This window comes from Poecilia reticulata, chromosome 10, assembly GCF_904066995.2.
Source record: "Poecilia reticulata chromosome 10, P_reticulata-male-v2, whole genome shotgun sequence".
NCBI classification, from domain to species: Eukaryota; Metazoa; Chordata; class Actinopteri; order Cyprinodontiformes; family Poeciliidae; genus Poecilia; species Poecilia reticulata.
This window is the reverse complement of record NC_088839.1, coordinates 3,691,933-3,717,488: the sequence shown is the minus strand read 5'-3', so window position 1 is coordinate 3,717,488 and position 25,556 is coordinate 3,691,933. Positions and strand designations below refer to the sequence as shown.

At 43.1% G+C, this 25,556-nt stretch overlaps 3 long non-coding RNA genes across 3 annotated transcripts; 2 read left to right on the top strand and 1 right to left on the bottom strand.

Moving 5' to 3' along the window:
• Window positions 1-808: 808 nt before the first annotated feature.
• On the bottom strand, window positions 809-4,960 carry LOC103471151 (uncharacterized). Its single transcript, XR_534593.3, has 2 exons — window positions 964-4,960; window positions 809-889 (listed from the first exon to the last, which is right to left on the bottom strand). It is a non-coding gene; the product is annotated as an uncharacterized LOC103471151 (long non-coding RNA).
• Window positions 4,961-6,508: 1,548 nt separating this feature from the next.
• LOC145553157 (uncharacterized) lies at window positions 6,509-7,215 on the top strand. The gene is made up of 2 exons (XR_014089405.1): window positions 6,509-6,618; window positions 6,689-7,215. It is a non-coding gene; the product is annotated as an uncharacterized LOC145553157 (long non-coding RNA).
• A 4,501-nt stretch (window positions 7,216-11,716) lies between these two features.
• On the top strand, window positions 11,717-12,435 carry LOC145553149 (uncharacterized). Its single transcript, XR_014089395.1, has 2 exons — window positions 11,717-11,837; window positions 11,908-12,435. It is a non-coding gene; the product is annotated as an uncharacterized LOC145553149 (long non-coding RNA).
• The last annotated feature ends 13,121 nt before the right edge of the window (window positions 12,436-25,556 follow it).

The following is a 25,556-nucleotide window of genomic DNA, read 5'->3' as shown; positions in this document are numbered from 1 at the left end:
AATTGCTGTGCCCAACTTTATTGACCAATTTTTCTGAACTATGGATGACTATTATGTACCACTTCTTTGGGATGAACCAGTTAATAAAATATAGTAATTTACCTAAAAATATACCATTTTTTAAACTGACCTCATAAAAAGTTTAGACTTCCACTCCAGAACCTTAATTTTTCTGCTGTTGCCAGTGACGGCTTGACTTTGCTGTTTAGATCATCATTTTGTTACATATCCAAGGCCAACCAAAATTTGTATGATACCATGTGATAATTACATCTGTTTACCCCTGCACAGTGTCTCCAACATCTCCTTCTCCTTAAATTTTTATCTAGAAAGAATCAAACACCTTTCTGTATTGCGAGTCCATTGGAAGCCGAGATAAGAACCCTTTGGACTGTAGATAGTGGGAAATAATGGAAACAAAAGGAAATCTGATCAAATTGACTCTTTAATTTCCTGGTGTTTGCAAGTGTAATTGTTACTACAATTACACTATTACTCCATTCATTTAAATAGAATCCAATCAAGTCCTCCAATGTAGGCAATTTTCACTGTGCATGTTTTTGCTGCAGTCTACAGTTATGAGTGAAACATAAAATGAGCTGTACTGTGTTTTCTGTTGGATATTCCCAGTAGATTCTGAAATCGGATGCGTTTTCCTGCACATGGACACAAAACAACAGGAGGTATGATGAAACATTTCAAAAGAAAGATACTCGTGGAGCAGTGGGAAGCACTGAATGCAGTTTTTTGTCATAGTGGGTTGTATTTTTCTGACCCACATGCAGAACACGAGACGGAGAACAGGAAATCAGTTAAATATGTTTAATAAAAAAAACAAAATAATCAAAACTGCAGATCCAAGAGCTTGCGGCTTCTGGAATTGGGAACGCTGGATGGAGAGAAGCAGGAGGTGAGTTTTGAAGATGGGAAGGATTTAGATAGTGAATCGGCGAGAGAGCTTACTTGGATGGAGGACGTAGTATGCAGGAGGGAAATACTGAGGTTACCAGGGGTGGCGTTCAACAAGAGTAGGTAGGCTGTGAGTCGGCGGGGAACAGCGACGGGAGAGATATCACGGTGGAGGGCGGACAGGTAACAGTTCTGCCTTTCAGGTCGGAGGAGTAAGGGGCCAGCCAACAGAGGAATCCAGAGAGGTTTGGTTCAACGGCTTGGAGGCATGTGGAACTCGGGCTTCCAGTGGGTAAGGCCCACGGCGTCAAGAGATGAATGGAGCACAGGGAAACTGCCAGTATTCAGACTGTTAGTGGGAATCAGTCATGGCGTCACAATGGATCACCTGAAGAGAGGACACAAAAAGATCACTAGGGAATTTCTCACGAGAAACAAAATCACAAGGAGCTCAGGAGGCCTTGAGTACCATTACTGGCAAAACACTCTGGCAAAGAAGTGTTGGCTGCCCCTCTTGCTTATACCCCTCTTGATGATAAACGACCTGCAGGTGCGTAGGTAACCAGCCACTGTCAGTCACGCCCCTCCAGAATGGATCCCAGCTGCCCTCTGGTGGAGAAAGGGGCAAAACAAAAACCAAAAACACAAAGCAGCACCACCCCAGATCCCAACATTTTGTAGTTGAACAGAATTTTTAAGCTTAGAAAAGGTAAATAAAGCCAGCAAGTCAAAGGAAGCTAACATGCGCATAAAAAACACAATACCCTGTTATGCTGAATTACTGTTTATCACATAATAATATACAGAGTACATAATTTACTTTTGGACTGCAGGGTAGTACAGCTGTTATCTCTGTTGCTTCACAGCAAAGGCAGTTCTGACTCTCCCCATCCATCGGCTCTCTCATGTTTCTGCAGCTTCCAAACATTTCCAAAACACTGCGTGTTGGGTAACTTAGAATCTACTAAGTGACTCTAGGGGTGCATCTGTGTGTGCATGCTTGTGTGGACAACATGAGGCTGAGAACAATCTGGTGCGACTTTCGTCCTGATGCTATGACAACGGGAAACAATTTCAGCATTTCAGCCCGATCATGCAGAGCCCTTCAGTCTGCTGGGGAGAGAGCAGGTGCAGACTGGAGTCAGCATGTGTGTGAGGCAGAGGTGGGGACTCGAGTCACATGACTTGGACTCGAGTCGTTAAAATCACGACTTGAGACTTGACTTGAAAAAATGCTCAAAGACTCGGACTTGACTTTGACTTTCATGCCTTTGACTTGGGACTTGACTCGACTTGAAGCTGTTTACTTAAAAAGACTTGATATTTTTTACTTCAAGTCTTAAAATTTAAAACACATTATTTGTAAAGTGGCGTCATTAATTAATTTCACTCATTCCATATCAATATGCGCAGACCGTCCCTCTTTTTCTCCTCTCTCCTAATGTATGTATGTGTGCGTAGCTGCAGCTCAACCAATCAAATTAACAGGATTTGGACGTTTAAAAAAACGCGGCGACGCTACAGAGCTCAGGGAACGAAAGACGAAATAACCGCTCGAATATGCTTCCGCGAGTAATTTCTTTTGGCTACGTAGGTTATGAACTTTCGAATAAAAAACGAACTGCAACTTGTAAAACATGCAAGAAGAGAATATCGGATGGAGATGCCACGACGTCCAACTTTGTCCGGCATTTGAAGCTTCACAAAGATGGTAGGTGGCCCTTTTCTTTTGCTGTTAGATAGTTGACTATAGCTAACTTCGTGTTAGCATGTGTACTCCGGGTTAAATTGGTGATGATTTACCATAAATCCGGTCCTTCAAATGCCTCCACAAATAATGTGCACCGTGTTTAGCTCAGGAAGCCGGTGGATGGTGAGCGGGTCTCCGGAACAGAAAGCAGATTCTGGACCTGAACTCAGGGAACAGAGTCTCTCTGTCCCATCATGATGATGAGCCGGTCTAGTATCATCTAAGGATGGTTGGTGTATTTGAAGACATCTACGTTGGGAAATTATATTGACAATATATTGTTTACTGCAGTCAGTGCATTAAGTCAACCCTACTTTCAACAAAAAAAAAAACTGTGCTTTTTCTCTTCTTTTTATGCAGATGGAGTCATCATGAGGCGTCCTGCTGGAAAAACAGTTCGAATCTCCTGCTCCTTCAGATCTGGCTCCTCGCTTTTACTTGAACGTTAAAAACAGAAACTTACCGGTAATCTAAATACGGAGCCAGTATAAAAGCAGTGTTTTGTGTTTTTTCCGTATGTAACATTTATTTATTGAGATTATAAAAGAATTAGAGCAGCTGCACATAAGCTCGGCGTGAACGAATCCATGGTTCGGCATTGAAGACGGAGAGCTGTGTCCTTAATAAAGCTAGCAGCCCTCTGCTGTGTCCTTGTGAAAACCGAGAGCAATGGAGATACCAGCGGCTTATATATGTGCGTTTCCAGTTTTTAAAAAAATCTTAGTAGATGCGGCTTATAGTAAGGTGTGCTCTACTCTGGACATACGGTACATACATTTATTCTTCTTCAGGTGAAAGAGACAATATTTCTTAAATATTTTTCAAATTGCGGATAAAAAAAAAATATTTGGCCCCTGAATACTTTCAACTACTTGAATACTTTTTTAATTAAATATTTTTTTTATCTTACTTGAAGAATTTTTTGGCAATTATTTACTTGAGTGAAAAGATGTTAAAGCAGTTTAACTCCGACCACTGTTTATAGATTCTCTCTGTCCGCTAGAGCAGTTTTACCTTTTCTATCTGCCTTTGCTTGTTGAGCTCCTCCTGCTGTTTCTCTTTGGCCTTGTCCTGCTCCTTCTTTTTCTCCACCGCTTTAATTTCTTGAAAAACAATAACAGTTTACCAGAATTGAACCACTGAACGAGAGAATCAGCTCTGATTCACTCACCATCTCTGAGCGGAATGCTATCTGCTTGCCCAGACCAATGCTGTCACAGATTTAAAAACAGAAATCTGAGTCAGAGTTACGATAACAAATTTTGCTAGACATTAAATAGTCCCAGAAGTTATCGCGATAAACAATGATACTGTAGCCTTGAGTCCATTTTAATGTAATATGGTAATAATTAGGAGTGCACCAATTTATTGACCAGCCGATTTCCTTAATTTTGGGAGATCAGTGATTGGCTGATGCTTACATGTAAAGCTGATCTTATCCATCAACCTTTTCTACCTCAGTAAAGTTCTAAAATCTGTCCTCTTTTGCTCTCAGAGAGGAATGACAGACCGGCTGTTAAGTAAATTGTAGTATTATCAACTATTTGTTATACTTTTATAATGTTCTTACCTTATGTATTATTATTTAGTCATATCTTTTAAGAAATGTTTCTGTATTGTTAATCATTCTGATTTCCTTTCTCAGAGGGCCTCTCTGAAGAAGAGCAGTGACAGCAGCTCTTCACAGAACGCTCTGCTTTTGACCTGTTAGATAGCTATAAAACCATCGCCATGAAGATGTACAACTTGCCCTGTTTAATTCTGGGTCAGGAACTAGATAATCTAGTGCAAGATAGATTGTGTTGTTAGTTAGTGATAATCATTGGCGCTGTAACTGTGTGATGAAAGTGTTTTCCCCCTCCCTTTAGAGTTACAGCGCTCTCTGTGATCAGGGATCCTAAAGACAACAAAAAGAGAGGGGCAGGCAAATGTGCTTTCAGAGCAGTAGGAGATTTGTAACTGAAAGCACATCTCTGTCTGTTCTCCTCGCGAGTATTCAGAATCTAACTCTCTCTTGTCTTTCCTGTGTTATTTGGTCTATGTTAATAGGTGTCAACTCTGACACCGGCCCACCAGGTCATGTCTGCACATTTAAAGATAACAATAGTCACCCGACTGTTGCCAACTCAGCGACTTTCTTGCTGTATTTAGTGACATTTCAAACAAAAAAAAATTGGTATTGGCCAAAATCGGAATGGGCAATTCAGATTCTTAAAAATTGTTTATTGGCGATCAGTCAAAAAGTCCAACTGATGCATCCATAGTAATAATGGCATAATAGTAATGCAAGAATACATTCTCAAAGATCAATAAACTTTAAATTCTACTGAACATTTAATACTGTAAGTATTACTTATAAATAAAACTGTCCTTCAAAATAAGAGGCTAGTTGAGACCAAAGCACCAGACTGAAGACTTTTGTCATCCAAGTTTTGGTAGATAGAGACAAAAGAGAAAAACGATAAATCATGCAAATGGAAATAATTGAGATCCTTTTAATTTATTATGCAGATATATATATATTTTTTTGCAACAAATAAGACTCAGAGAACAGAGCCAGAACCTTCTCTCCGTCGTTGCTGGACTTAAAGATGTAGCAGTCGACCCGAGAGTCGCCTCGGCCGCCTGCAGGACGAAGCCGAACAGCTGCTTCTTGTCCTGGTGAGACGCACACTGGACGACGCTGGGCAGCGGGAACTGCAGTGGGTCAGAGGACAACGTGAGCAGAGACAGGAAGACTTTAACTAAGGACAGGAGTAAAGAGGAAAACTGGGAGAAGCTTACCCTGAGTCGAGTGACCTGCATCTGGGATCAATGAGTCTGGAAGACAAAGAGTTTCTTTCTTCATGCTGAAGCTCAGAAAATGCAATTTGTATTTATGAGAAAAAAAACCCAACTGTAAAAAGCAGAAAGCTTAATGCACGTTACTAAACTAAAATCTACAAAGTAGCGAAACAAACTACAGTTTCCATCCAGCATGACTCGATAGGAAGAGTGGTCGTTTTGTAGTCTGAAAGCTGTGGGTTCGATTCCAGCTTCTTCCTGTCAGTGTGACATGGAGCCAGGATCTTAAGTTGCCTACAGATCTTCATAAATGTGTCTGAATGTGAATATTGAAAAATGTGCTTGCAGTGAAAAGAACTTTGAGCAGTCAGCATGACTCAAAAAGTGCAACTCAGCTTCAGACCAGTTCCCATTTAAATACCTGCATGTATTGACCTTCTCAACTACATCACTTAATCTTGCTAAAGTTGTTTTTACCATTATAGCCATGACTAATACTTGTTAGTTGGGCTAATTTGTCTGTGGAGGCAGCACACCTATCTGGGCTCATGCACGGAGGCGTTTACAAAGTTAGCTTAGAAACTGAACCATATTTCCTTCCTCTCAATGTGTTTGTTGATTGGATTGAGTTGCTGACTTTGTCTGATTTCATGTCACAAAATTTTTACCACAATGTCATAAACAACATTTTATTTACACCAGAGCAGACTTAAAAGCAAAGATCTAGATGTTAACCAGTTTTTGTTTTTGTAAATGGTAGGATACATAGTGGGGCATTTTCTCCATGGTTACCAATGATTAGATGCGGATCTCCTTCATAATACAATAATTGATTGCTTCTTACTTGTATTATTTACTTATGAAGTATGTGAATGTTATTCCTCTTACCATGAAAAAAGTGTTTGCCTCAAATCTGCAAATACACAGAACGCTGAAAGTTGTCAGGGTCTGTGTTTGTTCCCCTTGTTGTGCCTTAGTTCATTTCCTTTAGTTATTATTTACTGGTCTCCGAGCCGCTATTCCTTGGACATCCACCAGAGGTCACCTTTGTACCACCCCTGGGAAGCGGCAGGGTTCAACCCGGGCACACACCTGCAGCTCGTTGAGAAGGCTCCTGCCCTGGATATAAGCAGCAGCGCCACTCCGTCTCATCGCCTGAGTGTTTGCTCACCTCGGTACTAAATGCTCCAGAGAAAGGCCCTCTGCGATCTTCGTTGTTGCTAACTTTGTTATTTCCCTCGTCAGATATCCAGCTGTCTTCCCGTTGTTCCCCGAGACCAGTTACCCCGAGTCTGTGTGAGTCTGTCTCCCCGTTGTGGATCACCTGCCTCCTGTGTCTTCCCCCGACGCTACCGGTGTTGCCGGTTTTGACGCCACCCTCGTGTGCTCGTCTTCTCCCTGTCGTGGATCCTTCTCCGGCGAAATCCCCTTCGGAGTGTTCCGGGTCAGGAGACCCACGTCCGAACCTCACCGGAGAAAAGAAAGTAACATCACCTTCGGAGCCTTCCGGGTCAGGAGACCCGCGTCCGAACTTCACCGGAGAAAGGATTGTACAAGACCGGAACCTACTCCGCCATCCCTGTCCGCTCTCCAACGTTTTCTAGTTCACGCCACATATCCACCCATCTCAAGTAAGCCCTCTCTGTTTACCTCCGGATCCCTTTCCTACGCAGCCTCTAACTCTGTTCTCTCATCGACAGTAGACGACCTGGTTCTTCATTCCAGTATTCACCACCCTTCCCCTGACTTCAATAAATCATTATTGTATTCATTATCGTCTCTTCTGGTCGTGTTCTCGCATGTGGGTTCGAAATATTACATCCACCATGACAGAACACTCAGGCCAGTTCACGACCTCCGCAGACGCGATCAGAAGAGCGATAACAGACCAACACACTCTACTCCAGTCCCACGAAGCAGCTCTAAGAGAGCTGGGAACCCGCCAAGCGGAAACTAATCTCCGACTAACTGAATTATCCACTTTCTTACAGAACTCGGTTTCACAAGACGCTAACCGCTCCTCTGCTTCCCCGTCTGCTCCGTCAGTGACTCCCGATCCACCGGTCCGTTCCGGGATTCCTGAAATCCGCCCGGCAACTCCAGAGAAGTTCTCTGGGGACATCACAAAAGTAAAAGGTTTTGTACTCCAGTGTACCATTGTTTTCAACCACTCACCACAGAGTTTCCCCATGATGACTGTAAGATCTCCTACATGTTATCCTTGTTGACGGGCCAAGCCCTAGAATGGGCCGAGTCACGTTTTGAAACAGCATCCAACTATGGGTGTTCTTACCCCGAGTTCCTAGCTGAGTTAAAGGAAATGTTTTGCCAAGAGGCTGAGGGAACATCATCCTCTAGGGACTTGCATGGGCTCAAGCAGGGCCAACAGAGCGTTTCTGATTTTTCCATCAAGTTCAGAATTAAGGCCGCCGCCTCGGGGTGGAACGCTGTGGCGCTCAAAAGCGCGTTTTTTCACGGCTTGAACGAGCACCTTAAGGATGAGCTAGCCACGCTAGATGAACCCGAGTCCCTAGGTGACTTCATCAATCTAGCCATAAGGTTGGACAATCGGATCCGGGCTAGGGCTAGGGAACGTAGCCGCCGGGTCACCTCACCACGTCCCTCCTCGTCCAATACTCAGTCTTCCGCTCAGTCATGTACCCCATCTCCTCTGTTTTCAGGCTCCGAACCCATGCAGCTGGGTAACGCTAGGCTCACGCCCGAGGAGCGCCGACGCAGGCTCCGAGCCCGGCTCTGCATCTACTGCGGGGAGCCCAACCATGTGATCGCTAATTGTCCGTCACGTTTAAACCCGCAGGTCCGGCAGTAGAAACGGGGACACTGCCGGCACCTTCCACCATCAGACCCCGCCTCACCATTCCTGTCACCCTGTTTACCCAAGACGACTCTCTGTCCCTGTCAGTTCTCATAGACTCCGGTTGCGAACAGAATCTCATCAGCTCCGACCTAGTTTCTCAGCTCTCCGTGCCCACTGAACTCCTACCTGTTCCCCTCCGTGTCACCGCCTTAGATGGCAAGGGTCTTCCACAGATCACCCACCGGACTAAACCTCTGCGCCTGTTAATTTCTGGCAATCACACCGAGGAAATTAACTTCTTTGTTTTTCCCACAGCCAGCTCACCCATAGTTCTTGGATTCAACTGGTTGTTCTCTCACAACCCCCAAATAGATTGGGTCGAGGGAAGGATCAATTCATGGTCTCCCAGATGTCATTCCACCTGTCTCCGTTCCGCAGTCCCTCCGCTGTCCAGGTCATCTACCATGGCGGAGGTGGAATTGCCTGACGTCAAGTCTGTCCCGAGTGAGTACCATGATCTCATCGGCGTTTTCAGTAAGGACATGGCCCTTTCTCTCCCACCTCATAGGCCGTATGACTGCGCCATCGACCTCCTCCCTGGGGCGCCTCTACCTGGTAGTCGGCTATACAACATCTCTAGGGCCGAGCGCCAGTCAATGGAGGAGTACATCAATAACTCACTCGCTGCAGGTATAATCCGTACCTCTTCCTCCCCGTTGGCTGCCGGCTTCTTCTTCGTCGGCAAGAAGGATGGTTCACTGAGACCCTGCATCGACTATAGAGGTCTCAACCAAATCACAGTAAAAAACAAATACCCGTTACCACTACTTTCTTCAGCCTTCGAGCCCGTTCAGGGGGCAACCGTCTTTACCAAATTAGACCTAAGAAACGCCTACCACCTACTCCGTATCAGGGAAGGTGACGAATGGAAGACAGCCTTCAAGACCCCTCTGGGGCACTATGAATATTTGGTTATGCCGTTCGGGCTGTCTAATGCCCCCTCCTTTTTCCAGGCTCTCGTTAATGACGTCCTTAGAGATTTTATTAACGTGTTTGTTTTCGTCTACCTAGACGACATCCTTATTTACTCCGAGTCCCTCATCGAACACCAAAGACATGTCCGCCTAGTCCTCCAAAGGCTGTTGGAGAATAAGCTCTACGTGAAGGCTGAGAAGTGTGAGTTCCACCGTCAGTCAGTTACCTTCCTCGGTTATGTCCTCGAGAGCGGACAGGTGAGAGCGGCCGAGGATAAGATCAAGGCAGTTCTGGACTGGCCCCGTCCCGAGACGCGTAAGCAGCTCCAAAGGTTCCTAGGCTTCGCGAACTTCTATCGACGCTTCATCAGGAACTATAGCCAGACTGCATCCCCTCTTACAGCTCTAACCTCCATCAAGAAGGCATTTATATGGACTCCACTAGCTGAAGCCGCCTTCACGGAGCTTAAGTCCCGGTTCTCCAAGGCTCCCATCCTCGTACAACCCGACCCTAACAAGCAGTTCGTGGTGGAGGTTGACGCCTCGGACACTGGGGTTGGAGCCATATTGTCCCAGATCACGGACCCTGATCTGAAATTACACCCATGCGCCTTCTATTCCCGCAGACTCTCTCCTGCTGAGAGAAACTATAACGTCGGGGATAGAGAACTCCTGGCCATAAAACTGGCGTTGGAGGAGTGGCGTCACTGGCTGGAGGGAGCAGAACACCCCGTCCTTGTCTGGACGGACCACAAGAACTTGTCGTACCTCCAGTCAGCTAAGAGATCCAACCCTCGCCAGTCCCGTTGGTCTCTGTTTTTTGCACGTTTTAACCTGTCCATCTCTTATCGTCCAGGGTCTAAAAACACCAAGCCGGACGCCCTTTCCAGGGTCTACTCCCCAGATGACTCTGAGGAGAGTCTGGCCCCCATCCTGCCTCCCAGCTGTACGGTTGGAGGCTTGACGTGGGAGATGGAGGACATCATCCGCCAGGCCCAAGTCGCCGAGCCTCCCCCTGAATCCTGTCCCCAGGGTAAGATCTATGTACCCTCAGTGGTCCGTGCCCGTTTCCTGCAGTGGATTCATGCCTCAAGGTTCTCCGCGCACCCTGGAATCAGCCGCACCATAGGAATGGTGAACCGCAGGTTCTGGTGGAGGTCGGTACACAAGGATGTCAAGGAGTACGTCTCCGCCTGCACTGTCTGTGCACGCAATAAGTCATCCAACCGACCCCCTGCGGGCCTGTTGCAGCCGCTACCCATCCCCAAACGTCCTTGGTCACACATCGCAGTCGACTTTGTCACCGGACTCCCTGTCTCTAAAGGTATGACCACTATTCTCACCATTGTTGACCGTTTCTCCAAGGCCTGTCACCTCGTCCCCCTGCGCAAACTACCCACCGCCGCACAGACTGCCTTATTACTTATAAAACATGTCTTCAAGTTACATGGTATCCCCCAGGAGATCCTCTCCGACCGCGGACCCCAGTTCATCTCACAGGTCTGGCGCCAGTTCTGCTCCGCCTTAGGGGCCAAGGTGGCTCTCAGCTCTGGGTATCACCCCCAGACCAACGGACAAACAGAGCGCATGAACCAGGAGCTGGAGACCACCCTGCGATGCCTCACTTCCACCAACCCCGATGACTGGGCCCAACAACTACCATGGGTAGAGTACGCACACAACAGTCATATTTCAGCTGCAACAGGTCTTTCCCCGTTTGAGGTTGTTCTGGGCTATCAACCTCCGCTCCTCCCGTCAGACGAGGATAATATTTCGGTCACGTCAGTGCAGCACCATATCCGGAGGTGCCACCGGATCTGGAGTGACACCATCTCTGCCCTGAACAACTCGTCTGCTACCAACAAGAGGCTGGCCGACCGACGAAGAGTCCCGGTGCCAACTTACTCCGTTGGACAGAAGGTATGGCTGTCCACACGGGACGTTCCCCTAAAGTCCATGTCCAAGAAGTTGTCCCCTAGGTTCATCGGGCCGTTCGAGATTCTGGCGCTGGCTGGTCCCGCAGCAGTTCGCCTACAACTCCCTCCGTCCCTGCGAATCCACCCTACCTTCCATGTGTCGCAGGTTAAACCAGTACATTCCAGTGAACTGTGCCCTCCGGCCGAACCCCCTCCACCCACCCTGGACAGAGATGGCCAACCTCTCTTTGCCGTCCGTCGCCTCATTGCCTCCCGTCGACGGGGTCGGGGCTACCAGTACCTCGTTGACTGGGAGGGCTACGGCCCCGAAGAACGGTCCTGGGTCCCCGGATCGTTCATAGTCAATCGCACCCTCATTAGGGAGTATTGGGACTCTCAACCCTCGACCTCTGATCGGCCGCCAGGTGGCGTCCGTTGAGGGGGGGGTACTGTCAGGGTCTGTGTTTGTTCCCCTTGTTGTGCCTTAGTTCATTTCCTTTAGTTATTATTCACTGGTCTCCGAGCCGCTATTCCTTGGACATCCACCAGAGGTCACCTTTGTACCACCCCTGGGAAGCGGCAGGGTTCAACCCGGGCACACACCTGCAGCTCGTTGAGAAGGCTCCTGCCCTGGATATAAGCAGCAGCGCCACTCCGTCTCATCGCCTGAGTGTTTGCTCACCTCGGTACTAAATGCTCCAGAGAAAGGCCCTCTGCGATCTTCGTTGTTGCTAACTTTGTTATTTCCCTCGTCAGATATCCAGCTGTCTTCCCGTTGTTCCCCGAGACCAGTTACCCCGAGTCTGTGTGAGTCTGTCTCCCCGTTGTGGATCACCTGCCTCCTGTGTCTTCCCCCGACGCTACCGGTGTTGCCGGTTTTGACGCCACCCCTCGTGTGCTCGTCTTCTCCCTGTCGTGGATCCTTCTCCGGCGAAATCCCCTTCGGAGTGTTCCGGGTCAGGAGACCCACGTCCGAACCTCACCGGAGAAAAGAAAGTAACATCACCTTCGGAGCCTTCCGGGTCAGGAGACCCGCGTCCGAACTTCACCGGAGAAAGGATTGTACAAGACCGGAACCTACTCCGCCATCCCTGTCCGCTCTCCAACGTTTTCTAGTTCACGCCACATATCCACCCATCTCAAGTAAGCCCTCTCTGTTTACCTCCGGATCCCTTTCCTACGCAGCCTCTAACTCTGTTCTCTCATCGACAGTAGACGACCTGGTTCTTCATTCCAGTATTCACCACCCTTCCCCTGACTTCAATAAATCATTATTGTATTCATTATCGTCTCTTCTGGTCGTGTTCTCGCATGTGGGTTCGAAATATTACATCCACCATGACAAAAGTTCTTGGGATTGATGGCTGCGATCCATTGGCGTCTTCTTTCCTCAATAGGTTTACGATAAACTGACAGGTTTGGGTTGCATCCTGTCTATTTGGGAAGCCGACCAGTCAGCTCCCGATGAGCCGGAGCTGTGTAGGAAAGCAGTAGCTGATCTTCCTCTGATCTAAGTTTAAAATTGACCAAACCTAAGGCAAATGTATTTATTTACACTTATTATTTTGGTTGTGGCATAAAACATTAAAACTTAAAATGTAATGTTTTACTGGTAGGAAAGTAAGTAATTAAAAGTACTACAGTAAAGCAACAGCTTTTGAGAAGAGCTTAATCCAAGTAGTAATGCTTTTTTTGAGGATATTGTCTGATGTATCTGCTCAATATGAAGCTAGCTGCTATCTTCATATTTAATGGGAAAAAATACCACACGCATCAATCTTTAAACCATATGCTCACCAATAAAGTAAATCTTAGATTTTCAAATTTTTTCAAAGCTCACAATACTACTTAAACTGGAAGGCTTTGACTTGCTTAAGCGCAACATAAAAGTCTTCCATCAATCTTCATTTGCCTAAAGCAGATTTTTTTTTTTTTTGAGAAACTAAGTCAACATTATCTGTCAATGACAACAGCGTTTTGTATGAACGTCTTCCCTCGTCTGCAAATATCACACAGGATGAGGCGTGCGTGGAGCAGCGATGCCTGAGACGGGATATTGTGGTTTGTTCAGCAAATACGTTATGAGCAGAAAAATCATCAGAAAATAAACATGTTACTCTGTGGTTCAGACGAGAGAGAGAGAAAAAAACTCGTATTGACGCAGCCGTGTAATGCGAGTGCAGAGGGTAGCATGCAAGTGGGCTTGAGTCCATGCATGCATGAGTGGACTGTCAGTAGTCACAGCAGTGCCAGTACTTCATATTCATGTCTCTCTCCCCTTCTGTCTCTGCGTCTCTTTCTTTTCTCCTTTCTTTCTCCCTGCGTCTCTCTCACCTGTTCATTTGTCGCTGCTTGACAGTTCTCATTATTGCCTTGGCACTAGCTCAGCATGTCCTGCCAAAGCAAGACACTGAAATGGAATTTGAGAAAGAGAGAGCGTGTGGGAGATTGTAAATGAAGAAAGGGAGGAAGATGCTGACAGAGAAACAGAGAGGGAAAAAAAGGAGGGAGAGAGAGAGGTAAATAGTGAGAGAGATATGAACAGACATAGGAGAGAAGAAGGAAATAAATGAGAAAAGAATAAAGAGTCAAACACACAGGGAGGGCTGATGTAGCATAATTAAGACTACTTAACTCTCACTGGAATGACAATGAAGCAGTGCGAACAACACTGACAAAGGTATTAACAGGGACACCTTTACCTCTACACGCAGAGACACACACACTGACAACACACAGGGCTGAGCTGTACACACTGAAGTTTGCTTCAAACAAAAAGCAGCAGCAAAGCATGGCTTCATGCTAACTGGAGGTGACTGTTAGGGACTATAAAAACTCACTCATACCCTTTAACTCTCCCACTAACTAGGGGAAAATCCATCAGATTTTCCCCTAGTTAAACTGCTTATACATATCTTTATAAATGGGTACTAGTAATGTATTTTTCGTAGAGGTTGAGAAAAGTATGCATAATATCTCCATTTCCTGTGTTGCTATACCATTAGTCTTGATCCCATCAATGTTTTATTAATGCATATTTCAAAGTAATTTAGAAAAGGAAACTGCAAAAATTCTACATTAGTCCCTGAATTTGACTAAAAAAAGTTTGACGCTTGCTTGAAGTGGTTTATGCTTTTTCCGAAAAAGACATAAATTAGTTAAAATGAGATAGAAACATGTTTGCTGGATAAGTTCTGACGTAGTGAACCACAGTCCCTGTGAAACTGTTAATAAATCAAAGTCTGGTGTCTCTTCGCTGCACAGTGGCGCAGTTGGTAGAGCTGTTGCCTTGCAGCAAGAAGGTTCTGGGTTCGATTCCCGGTCTGGGGTCTTTCTGCATGGAGTTTGCATGTTCTCCCTGTGTATGCGTGGGTTTTCTCCGGGTACTCCGGTTTCCTCCCACAGTCCAAAAACATGACTGTCAGGTTAATTGGCCTCTCCAAATTGCCCCTAGGTATGAGTGTGTGTGTGCATGGTTGTGTGTCTCTGTGTTGCCCTGCGACAGACTGGCGACCTGTCCAGGGTGTACCCTGCCTCTCGCCCGAAACGTTGGCTGGAGATGGGCACCAGCACCCCTCCCGACCCCACTGAGGGAAAAAGGGTGCAAGAAAATGGATGGATGGATGGTGTCTCTTCTTAATGTCTAAGGCATCTCATCAGTTACACAGTAAACGAACTTTCATTGTCACCAGGATCAAGATCACCTTCTGGCTTTAAAAAGGAAGTGTGTCACATGGTGAACAGCCCAGAAGGAGTGTATTTCCTCAATAATTCTGGAGTAAAACAGGAGCTTCCTTAAATCAGGTACATGACCTGTATAAGTAGTGATGATGGTGTATTTGATGCTGTATAAATGTTGTGAACTCATTAAAACACAAGGACACAGAGATGAAAAGAGTAGAGACACAAGGACTAGTAACTGCTAAAAGGCTTCTTCCCTGTATCGTTAATATCAGTCATTCTTTAGTATTGCTTATGCAATAGGGGCACATCGCCCATCCAAAACTGATCATCTCCATAATGAATATATGTCCAATCGTCTAATTTTCTTTGCTGCATAATGTACATTGCATTTATTCTAGCGTTAGGTAAATGTATCTTGAAGGAGAATAGCACTTAAACTAGAAAATTCCTGCAGAAATTTTAAGGGGCATGCCAAAGTGTGCCCGTTGGATTTTTAATAAAGCGTTCTGATGCTAAAAATAACCAATAATGCTAAAGAAAGCTGCAATGTAGTCAATAACCTGTGGAGAGGCAGAAGCATGTTGACTAAGCTGTACTTGTGCCATTCATTATGTTAAAATTGATGCTTGAGCTAAAATTAGCCAATATGCTAATGTTAGCCAAAATGCTGGCAGTAGCATGTGGAACAACAGGACCATGTTGTTTTAATTTTACTTGCTCCATTCAGTATACTAAATATGTCTAATTAATGAGAAAATTAGCTAATAGCTAATTTTATGTAAAAGGCTAGTCAAGGGCAGTGAAATGCTAACATTTGTGCTAATGTTAATGAACTGCCTTACTGCGCAAGGTAGTTCACTATCCTGAGAAGAAAATAACATAAAAAAGGCTTATATTATTGCACTGCCTATGGCAATGCACTAACGTGAGAGGAATATGCAGACTTTTATTTTGAAACTTTCAGTAAGCTTCATTTTAACTACCACACCAATTCAATGTGTAACAATAGTTTGTTTAAACCAGTCACATAAAGCCCAAAAAAGGAATTAGCTGATGTAATAAATGTCAAGGCTTTTATTTTGAAATTTTCTGTAAGCTTCATTTTAATGACCATACTAATTCAATGTGCAACTGTTGTTAGTTTAAATCAGTCCCATAAAGCCCAAAAGAGCAATTACCTGATGTGAAAAATGTCAAAGCTTTTATTTTGAAATTTTTAGTAAGCCTCATTTTAAATAGCCACATTAAATCACAATCCTGAGGAAAAAAACATAAAAAGGCTGATATTGTTGCACTGCCTCTGGCGGTGCACTAACCTGTGAGGAATATGCAGACTTTTATTTTGAAACTTTCAGTAAGCTTCATTTTAACTACCTTACCAATTCAATGTGTTACAGTAGTTTGTTTAAACCAGTCTCATAAAGCCCAAAATAGCAATTACCTGATGTGAAAAATGTCAAAGCTTTTATTTAGAAATTTTCAGTAGGCTTCATTATTGTTATACATTGGATTAATGGCCACATTAATCCAATGTGTAACAGTCCAGCTATATAATGCCCAAAACAGCAAGTAGTTCTAAATGCCAGCTCAGCCCTATGTGTGTGCTATTTGAGAGTTCTTCCATGTTGTAGTTCTGCTATAGTAAGTAATCCTCAGCCAACTGCTGTGTGCGTGCTGCAATGCAATAGGGGGCAGAAAAGTGCTACTCTTTGTGCTAATATCCTGAAAAGAAGGTTAAAAAAAAGCTAAATATTATTGCACCGCCTATGGCGGTGCACTTACATGAGAGGAAAATGCAAGTTTTTATTTTGAAAGTTTCAGTAAGCTTCATTTTAATGACCACACTAATTCAATGTGTAACAGTGGTTTGGTTAAACCAGTCATGTAAGGCCCAAAAGACCAATTGCTTGATGTAAAAATGGTCAAGGCTTTTATTTTGAAATGTTCAGTAAGCGTCATTTTAAATGGCCACACTAATCCAGTCTGTAACAGTGATTTGGTAACAAAAGTTTTTTAATCACCAATAGAGCAATTGCAGGATGTTAAAATGATCAAGGCTTTTATTTTGAACATTTTATTAATTTTCATTCTAAATGGCCACACTAATCCAATGTTTAACAGTGGTTGTGTTAAACCACTTATATAAAAGCCCTCTGCTTTAACTGAGTGTTTGCCATAGTTACAGAGATGGCCATGTGTTTGTAGTCTGAATCAGCAGCTGTGGCCTGTGTTCTGTTGCTATGGTAATTAGGGCACAGGGTGCCAGCTGCGAGAGAGACACACATGGGGAGATATAATTCTATCTGTTTGAGCCAGCCAGTTTCATTAAAAAAGCAGTCCGAACAACTCCTTCCCATTCTGGAACCGTGATACCTATTTGAAAACTGTTTGAAGCGTATGAGAGGGCTATTTGTTGTCTCCGATAGTCCCGCGATTCATACCTCTACCTCACTCACAGTAATAACAGCGATGAGAGAAAAATGGTGTGCGCTGAGCTCAGAAATTTTTCAGAAATGTATAAAAAATACTGGGGAAGAGCATCAGTTAGTCATGTCCCATCACTTTGTTCTGAAGCACCTGGACAGAAAACCGTAAGGCCTAGAGAAATTTCAAAAACATTTTACCGGAGCAGGCATTTTTTGTGATTTCCTGACCAACTTTCATACCAATAGTACAAGTTCTGCGGCCATGAGAGCGATTTCAAAATTTTTTGGGGGTCAAACTTCCACCCTGTTTCTCACTCTAAAAAAGCGGCAGTTGGTGTCAGTTACACTCTGTGTTTTGGCAGTTGGAAATTTTGCTCGTTTTTCTCTTTTTACAGCGCCGTCGTAACTCCAATTCCCAATAAAAATAATAGCGCCCTTCTCGGCACCGAGCCGCATGTTTTGATACCACTTTTGTGGGGGTGCACGCAGCGGTACGAGCTGCTTAAACGGCGACGGAAGAAAAATAAATGATCTATAATAAAGAGACATTCTATTAGGTGTAGAACAATAGGTGTCTGCCATGCAATGCATGGAGGCAGTAAAGTCAATCACTGCTCTCCCTATGCATTGTTATGGCATGCCCCTAACTAGAAAATTCCTGCAGAAATTTTAAGAAGCATGCCAAAGTGTGCCCGTCGGCTTAGACCCAGCGTTATGATGCTAGAAATTTGCATTAATGCTAAAAAAGCTGCAATGTAGTCAATAATCTGTGGAGAGGCAGAAGCATGTTGACTAAGCTGTACTTGTACCATTCATTATGTTAAAATTAATGCATAAGCTAAAATTAGCCAATATGCTAATGTTAGCCTAAATGCTGACAGTAGCATGTGGAGCAACAGGACAATGTTGTTTTAATTTTACTTGCTCCATTCAGTATACTAAATATGTCCAATTAATGAGAAAATGAGCTAATAGCTAACTTTAGGTAAAAGGCTAGTGCTAATGCACTGCCTTGCTGTGCAAGGCAGTGCACTAGTCAAGGGCAGTGAAATGCTAATGTTTGTGCTAATGTTAATGAACTGCCTTGCACAGCAGCACTATCCTGAGAGAAAAAAACATAAAAAAGGCTAATATTATTGTATCGCCACAGGCGGTGCACTAACCTGAGGGGAATATGCAGAATTTTATTTTGAAAGTTTCAGTAAGCTTTATTTTAACTACCTCACCAATTCAATGTGTTACAGTAGTATGTTTAAACCAGTCACATGAAGCCCAAAAGAGCAATTAGCTGATGTGAAAAATGTCAAGGCTTTTATTATGACATTTTCAGTAAGCCTCATTTTAAATAGCCACACTAATCCAATGTGTAACAGTGGTTTGGTTAATCCAGCTATATAATGACCAACACAGTAAGTAGTTCTAAATGCCAGCTCAGCCCTAATGTGTGGTATCTGAGAGTTCCGCCATGTTGTAGTTCTGACCTTCAGTCATTGTAGTTCTAAAGAGCAGCTCAACTATCATGTGAGTGAGACACAAAGGGAGAGATTGAATTCTACCTGTTTGAAGCAGTTAGTTTTTCTGAACAAAGCAGTCCAAACAGCTCCTTTCTGTTCAGGATTAGCAAGAGTGATCAGAAAACCGTTTGAAGGATATAAGAGGATAATATCTTGTCTCCAATAGTACTGCAATTTATATATGTAGCGCTCTCTGCATTAACCTGAGCAAAAAATATAATAAAGGCCTGAGAGCCTTTATACAGCTCTCAGGCTGTATAAAGCCTTTATTTTGAAATTTTCAGTAAGCTTAATTTTAAATGGCCACACTAATCCAATGTGTAACAGTGGTTAGGTTAAACCAGTTATATAATGCCCAGAAAATTCTGCCCTGTCTGTAGTTATAACTTTCTGTTCACCGTCCTTCTGTAGTAACCCAGAGTTCCATCATTGTGTAGTTCTTAACTGCCAGCTCAGCCCTCCTCTGTAATAATTGAGTGTTCCACCATGTTGTAGTTCTGACCTTCTTCTCTGCCCTCTGTATTAAAGTGTTCCGTCATGTTTAGAACTACAGAGTCTTTGTAGACCAAACCAACAGCTCTGCTTTCTATGTATTCTGTTGCCATAGTGATTAATCCTCAGCCAACTGCTGTGTGTGTGAGAGACTTTATCTAACTTTATGAGACACCCATTCAGTTTTAATGAAAAAAGCAGTCCGAACGACCTCTTCTCGTTCAGGATCCGTAAGGCCGATGCAAAAACTGTTTGAAGCGTATGAAAGGGCTATTTGTCGTCTCCGATAATCCCGTGATTCATATCTGTAGGTCATTCACAGTAATAGCAGTGATGAGAGAAATATGATGTGCGCTGAGCTCAGAAATTTTTCAGAAATATATGTAAAACACTGGGGAGGAGTGTCAGTTAGTTCTATCCCATCACTTTGCTCTGAAGCACCTTGACAGAAAACCGTAAGCCCTAGAGAAATTTCGAAAACATTTTACCGGAGCAGCCATTTAGTGCGATTTCATGACCAACTTTCATACCAATAGTACAAGTTTTGCGGCCATGAGAGCAATTTCAAAATTATTTTGGGGTCAAAATTCCACTCCGTTTCTGTACGCAAGGCAGTCACTGCTCTTCCCTATGTAATGCTAATGGCATGCCCCTAAGAAAAGTCCAACAAGGATATTCATTTAGAATTAAAAATAGCTCACCCTGAATTACCATGATAGATAAAATGTATGTAATAATCAATCAAGCTGCTCCTGCCCAATAAAAGCGTGTCATTAATGAAGGGGAAAAACTCAATCCAGACTTTAAGTAAGTTTAGGGTCTGGTTTGCAGAGTATGAAGTTAAATTTGTTTCACAATTATTCAATAAAAAAAAAAAACAACTAACCTCAGTTAATCAAAATAAAATTGTAATCAAAACATTTGGAATTGTAATGATTTATTTTTTTAAAACTAAAAGTTTTGTTTAAGTTTTTATTATGTTAACACTTACTAAATCTAGTTGTATATCGCACAATCTGTAATTTATCATTGTTTATTAAACTCTGAAAGCTGTGTGACTTTAATATTTTGTCCTAAAATGAGGTTAGATGTGCCCTTTTTTTTGAGCACCTGCCCCTTTAGTGGTCTCTGCAAGGCCCGGGTAAAAGCTTTTAGATAAATCTGAGCCTTCGTATTTCTGCCAAAGAACTGAAGTGAACTATGTTCTTTACAAGTGAAGAGCTTTTCTATCCATCAAATATGTTACTTTGGAGTCAGTTTTATAAAATGTTTAGTTTTTATTCAGTTGTTGTATTTATTTGCACTAACTGACCTTCTGGTCACTGTCTTCTTTTTTTTAAAACTAAGTAAAGTGTTTTTCATAAACCAAAAAAGGCCTCAGAAAAACAAGAATAAACCTCACAGTTTTTGACATTGATAAGTGTGGACCAGACAGATTACATGATTACAAGTTTTTTACTTTCTTGACATAAGGAGTCAACAAATAAATGCTGCACTGGTCAATAGTTACTATGTTGATTGTTTTTTTCTTTAAGTAAGGTTTAATTTTCCTAATTTAAGTTCTATTGTTTTCTCCTCCAAATCAGAGCTTGGCTGGATAAACCTACATCCATCCTGGCCTACATGCAGGTGGATGAATGATGCAGCTCATCTGCACCACCTCCTCCACACCAGGATCCTGTTTGTGGTCGTCAGTTTGGCTTCAACACCATCAACCCAGACATCTCACAGCACCAGCCTCCACCTGTCAGTGGGTCACCACCTTCCTGACTGACCGGCAGCAGCAGGTGAGGCTGTGAAGCGTCTTGTCCCATCAGCATCAGCACTGGAGCACCTCAGGGGTGTGTTCTCACCCCACTTCTTTTTTCCCTCTACAGAAATGACTGATAGCAGTTGTCAGCCACTTTGCTCTGAAACAAAATGAGTATTTTCATACTGTCACATCTAATCTTCATTTTTTGTTTCTGAATTTGTAAAAAAGAAATGGCTGCAGATAAAGTTTCTTAATATGTATTTTATTTCCCCTAAATTTGACATATTTCTTTTTTTTAGGTTTTTTGTTGGCTCTAGTGGCCTTTATTTGAAAGTAGTTTGACAGGAAAGAGGGTTATGAGAGAATGGGAAGACATGCGGCAAATGTCACCAGGCCGGGCATCGAACTTGTGACCACCAGCATGAGGACTAAGGCCTCAATACATGGGTTGTGCTTTGCCCCTGCACCACCACAGCACTCCATTTGACATATTTCTACTAGTCAAATGTTCCACTTTTTCACCCAATAAGTAAATCTTTATTCTGATTTTTTTCTGAAGGAGCATGAAAACAAAACTATTGGGTGTTTTCTATATTCATCTGGGGGAGGGAAAGCAGATGCCTTCTCTGTTTTCTGATAATTACTGTAATCTCACACATTTGGGTTCATATGGATACAACATGTTCATAGGGAAGATTTACAAGGAGCTTAACAATATTCCCTACTGGCCTTCTAAGGGACACACACACACCACCTACACACATGTACACACACACGCACACAGCCCTGAATACACTGTATTGATTATGAGGAGTCCGTCATCCTTTCAGGTTATTAAATTATTGATCAGCGACAGAAACTTTTAATGGAATCCAAATGTCATAATGTGTTTTTGTGTATGAGCATGCATTTGTAAATGTAGGCCTGCGTGCGGGTATGTTTTAAAAGCACAAAGATTCTCACATTCATTCTTTATCTTTACTGTGATACCAGAAAAGATGCCAAAGAGACCGGAGTAATCTCCTGCTATAGCTAGGGCAGAGTAGCACCTCGCCCCCAAACTGTTACCCGACGCTGACCGAAGGAAAGAAAATGATCACAAATTTGTGATCATTTTCTCCCGAAGTCAGCTGTTCTTGAAAAATTCAGCTGTGGCTTGCACACATTCTTTTTTATGGTAAATGTAGTTAGATACACATACTTTTGTAGCAATTTATAGGAGCTGGCATTTCATTCTCCTGTTGGGTCATGCACCTTTTTGGTGAACCTTGACCCTTGTTTGAGCTACATCTTCTTTGAGCTCTGGTCTGCCGACAAACTTGGGTTTTAGTTCAGTAGAAGTGAACTCCAATACATTTGAGCGTCAACAAAGGCTTGTGGTCTTATTTCCTTCAGCCAGCAACAGGAAGCTGGAGTTAATGGCAAGATGGATGGAGCTAAATACAGGACATTGATGGGAGGAAAGCTTTTCACCTGCTGCAAAGTAAAATATTTACTCAGTTACTCCATGTGAAAGGAATATAATGTTAAACCAGAGAAAAGAAAATAAGGAAATACTAGTTTTACAACTGACAACAAAGTGGGAGGAAATTACAAAGCGGTGCTTCAAACTTCACTAACTTGAAGAAAGCCTACATGGTAGAAGGACCATCATTTATTCGCATCAGACCTTCATAGTATTTACCATAATTTACCCAAGGCATCCAACCAAGTTAGTTCAGGTGCGGAGGAGGAAAGAAGCCTTGGGTTATTCTTAGATCAGGCAGGAGGCGAGATGGCGACACTCTGCTTAATTTGTAAGCTAGGTGGAATGATTTCCTCTGAGGTGAGAAAAAGAAATCAAATGTGCAAAGAACTCGAAACAGTACATTTCAGAACACTGGTGATCATTCTCTCTGTATGGGTTTGCCTGCGTGTGTGTGTGTGTGTGTGTGTGTGTGTGTGTGTGTGTGTGTGTGTGTAATTGTTTTGCTTTGACCTTTTAGGGTTGGTGAGGTTAGTAACAGTACAAACAGCTTTGCTGAAATTCAGTCATGTGTTTGAGTAGTTTTACATCATTTTTATTTTATATTTAAATAGATGCATAAAGAAGTGAAAGTCTTTGGTTTTTCTCTTTCAGGCAATGTTAGGTAAGCAGCTGTTTCCTTGAATTAACATAATTGAATTCTACACTATAAAAGAGCAATAAGTTTACTTTTAGCAGGTTAAACAGAAATTACCTGTTCTTGCAGCAGGAGTTAACATGTAAAAATTAATAGATTTCATTGAATCCATTAATTAGGAAGAAAAACAGAAAAAACAAATAGGCACTATTTCCCCTCAATTGTTAATTTTCTGCAGTTGATCAACTCTAATCATAAATCTTTATTCTGTTTGGTTAAGATTCAAGTGGCCTTGCTGTTGCCCTCCTGTGCAGCTATTCTTGAAAAAAATTCTCACTTACAGCACATTCTGGGCTTTCTCCCATTCACTCAGATTCTATCCAGTAGATGTTCCACTGGGCCAATCAGCAAACAGAAGGTTTAGTTGTGGACGATGACTTTGATTTCCTGTGTTGTTTTAGAATTGTTCGATTGCTTCCAGCGTCAAACTGGTGCATTACATACGTCTTGGACAAATGTTATCAACTGGGTAAAATTTAAAACCTCTACACAGTCCAAGCCTCCAGGATGTAATGGTTTCTCAATGTCAGAAAGCCCAGAATGTCATGATCTGTGTTTCTGTGTATTTGTAGGGTTTTTCTGTGTTCAGTTTCTGTCCTGTGAGTCTGTCTCTGCGTCTTCCCCTGTTGATTGATCCCAGCTGTGTCTTGTTCCTTGATCACCCTCCCAGTGTATTTAAACCCACCTGTTGTCTTTGTCTCTTGTCGGGTCCTCGTCTAATGTGAGTTGTTGTCATCTCATGTCTCTGCTCTTCAGTCGAACTGTAAAGTCTTGGTTAGCGTTAGCTCTCATTTTCAGTTCTGTGTATCAGTAGCTACCGGTAATTAGCTGTGTGCTAAACTGTCTGCCATGCCGCCTGTGTTGGACTGTTTTGAGCTGTCATCATTATTGATGGGTAGATGTATCATTTTGACACATAGCAAAACTGTGTAGATTCTGTCAATACTGTGTCACTCAAAACTGACACCTGCTGGACATAAAAAAATTCCTACAGGGAACGTAGTGATTTGATGACCTACCTAGTCTATAAAATAAGATTTAAGTCTTTGTATTTTATTGAATATCATATATTGTCTTATGTCATATCTTCAGTTAAATTTAAAATATATTTGATATACAGTCAATAAAAAATGTGAACAAGTACCATAAAGTGAAAATTTAAGTGAATGTATTTTAAATGAGGATGCTTGTGGACTGTTCCCCCCCTTCCCCCAACATTTCAACATTTTGAAATTTAGCCTGTTGCGCTTTTTTGACAAAACTTCTGTAGAAAAAAAATGAAGTAAACGTTACATTTACAGCAAACCTTTGTTTTTCTTGGTGGCTGTGTTCCGAAAATAACCTGTGATAGGCGAAATCCGTGAAGTAGTTACCTTTATTTTTTACAGCTGTTACCAGTGGCGCAACTACACATTCAGGTGGATGCGAAAACATAGATCGGTGCCACCCCGAGGGAAGGAACGTCAGGGTGAAGGAGCGATGCTCACTTGCTCCCCCCTCCCTCCCCCCCACCCGAGGCGACGATACGTGAAGGGTAAAACTCGCTTTTTGTCATAAGTATAACTTCTTTTGTTCACCTTTCACATCTTTCTGCGGTTCCATTCCTTATAACAAGCAACTGAAAACAATTAAAAGGAACTCGCCTCCCCATTCAAATAAAAGACAAGCTGTCTTTAAATATTTCCCACATTCACAACTGGTGTGTGCCACCTGGCAAAAAGCGTGTCTCCTATTTTTGTTTTTCCTCTCCTCTGTCTCTGCCAAAGTTGTCATTTTTTAAAATGCATGTTGAGGACAAGCTGCAGGATAAAGATGTCGTATTTATGGCAAGAAAAATGTGCAGAGGAGCATGTTGGTTGATATCTCAGTTGATTTGCTAATTGTTTGGCCAAGAGAGGGGGTTAAGTGCTTGCTATGACAGAAGATGCCATTTTGTCCATGTCTCCCCACTCCTACCTCTCTGAACGGAGATGAACACTTAGATGTTCCATCTGGCCTGAAAACTTTCCAGACACCAATCAGGTTCTAAAGCAGACTGCTGAGATCAAGCCCCTCTGTGGGCTGTGGCAAGAAACCTCTTACCAAAACCCAGTTGACACAAAAAATGCTCCAGTATCGATCCCCCCTGAGACCTGCTCTAAGTTTTCATCTACATCCTAACCAGTAAGAGCTGTTCTCGTTGGAAAAGTGAGAATCAAATGGAAGCACTGAAGAAAAGCAGTGCTTCCATTTGATTCAGTCTCAGTGCAGGGCAAGCTGAGTTTTCTATGTACTGAGGTTTAGGTTGGACACAAGCAGAATGAAATAAACACTGAGGCACCAAACTGTTGTCCACTGAAGGAGTAGTCTCTATGAACACCGGTGTCTGTCTGAT